We start from the raw sequence: 2,439 nt of genomic DNA on the forward strand, positions 1-2,439 counted from the left end.
TGTAGTCCTGCAGTGTAGTATGAGGGGCACGCTGGCACGCTGCCAAACGCCTTGAATTGATTTTGTCTTTGATTCTGAATTAATTTTTGTCACCATGTGTACAGAAACCGCTTCATGTTGACAAAAATTTTTGGCGCTCCAGCAAGTAAAACTTACAGGAAGAAGAGCCGTGATCTAGAGAGAACCAGGCACGCAGCAAACGCGATAGCAACAGTCCATACCCCATACCTCACACCCCACAGTCCAGTCAAACCTCCACATATCCTACACCCCACATATCCTACACCCCACATATCCTACACCCCACATATCCTACACCCCACATATCCTACACCCCACACTGCACACTTCATCTCTCATGCCCCACGCCCCACACCTCACTCCACTCTTCTTTTCTCCGAATGCTTTCTCATTAGGCTCTGACCACAGGACCAGAGCATCTGTCCCTCTAGTTGATTCTCTTTTGCCTCATCACAGAGAGGACAGAATTGCTGAGGCAGCTTTATAGATTCCCTCAAATGTGCGCCACTTTTCCAAGCTCTCTGCTCAAAGAATTTTAGGATTACAGAAATTTAGCACGGAAGACGTCTTAACAATGAGCTACGAGGCTACCATAGGTAGGATTTCTGGCTCCACTAGTTCAGGACTTTCCAATATATACCAAGCAAGGGGCTTTGGCGGAGAGAGAACTTTCCATCAAAAACAAAAGAAGTCTGATACATAAGCCATGGCAGACAGAACATAAGCTCACTCTAAGATAAAAATGTAATGAGCATATAATCCAAGCGGGGCTGATGGCAATGGAGAGGAGAAACAGAGACTCCAGACCTCCTGGCTCACCTGCATCTCTTCAGGGTGGGGAGGGGCCTTAAGAGCTGCGGCGATTACTTCTATGCTATATCTCAATTTTTATCCCCAAGTGTGTCTGTGAAGGCATCTTCAGATGAGATTAGCATCTGGCTCCATGGACTTTAAAGAAGGTGCTTCCAGTGTGGGTAAGAATCCTCCAGACCTTCCAGGGCAAGACAAATGTCGTTTTTTCTCTCTCTCTGTCTCATTACTGAAGCTGAGACTTCTCATCTCATCTTTTCTAGTCTTGGACTGAGTATTCCCCATTCTGTTCTGGTCTGAGAGCCTCTGGCTTCGAACTGAACTTTGCCTTTGGCTCCCTGGGTCTCCACCGTGTGGAGGGTAGACTGTGGGGCTTCTCAGTCTCTCTCATTGCACAAGTAGCTCCACGTTACACATGCATGCTATTGGTTCTGATCTCTGAAGAATGTTGACAGATAGGGCAACAACCATGGCAAATGTCCTTGGAATTCATGTTACTTCTGCGATGGATGTTGGAGTGAACTGTGGGAGTGGGCACTAAAACGAGTCAGGGATCATCCCTCTCTTTGTCCAATTTCTAGCTCATCGGAGAAGATACTTCTGCAAATATTAAACTATAATCTAGAACAAAAGTGTAGATTAAGGGAAGAAAGGAAGGGGTTGGTAGAGGAGGTGACTTATAGGATACACAGTCTGGAAAGGGTCAAAAGTTCTGGAGTGGCAGGCATGAGTTCATAGGGTCCAGAAAGATTGCAGAGAGCCGGAAATGAAGCTGCACACTGGTTCTTATTGATGCTGCAATAAACTACACTTGCATCCTGGTATCCAAAGGGGAGCTGATGTGCCAAGACCCCTTATTACAAAACAAAACAAACAAACAAACAAAAAACTAAGTCAAAAGGTGTTCAATAAAGATGCAGGTCTTGCACGTGTGTTTTCCACCTTAGGTCAGTTGAGTGGATGGAACAGTTTCTGTGGGTGGCAACTGATGCTAAGAGCTGATGCTGTGTGCTTGTGACTGTTCCTGTCAGTTGGCTATCAGAGCTCCAGCCCCTCACTATCACTGCTGTCGAAAGTTTGCATGACATGTGACTTACAATGACAGGAGTTTACTATGCCCTAGTTTTGAAAGTCCAATTCCAAGAATCCCTGGTCTCTAATGAGGTGGTCTTTGAGGAGCTTCAAGGAGAGAATGTATTATCCAAGTCATGGAGGCAGCTGTCTGTTTCCCACACCCGAGTCAATGACAGCACCCGGAGGCCATTGCCTTCTGCCCAGCTCCAGCCACAACCCCAGACCCAGACCCAGACCCAGCTCCAACCTCCATCTCTCACAGACTGCCGTGGTGAAACTGGGCTCGTCTGTAAGTTCAAGACCGTGCCTCTTTATTCAGGTCAGCAAGTAAGCAGCTTTAACCTGTATCCTTAGTTCCACAAGGTCACATACCCTCCCATATTCCCTGGTCCCTGGGATTTAGACATGGAGCTTGCAGAGAAAGAACCCCATGGTAAATGAAAGTGTGTGGCCAGAAACAAGGCAGGGGCAGAATTCCCAAGATTTCTGCATTTGTGACGGGGCAGTCATCTAAGAGCCGTGAAGGAAATGCCC

The sequence above is a fragment of the Mus musculus genome, chromosome 18, assembly GCF_000001635.26.
Source record: "Mus musculus strain C57BL/6J chromosome 18, GRCm38.p6 C57BL/6J".
Taxonomy (NCBI): domain Eukaryota; kingdom Metazoa; phylum Chordata; class Mammalia; order Rodentia; family Muridae; genus Mus; species Mus musculus.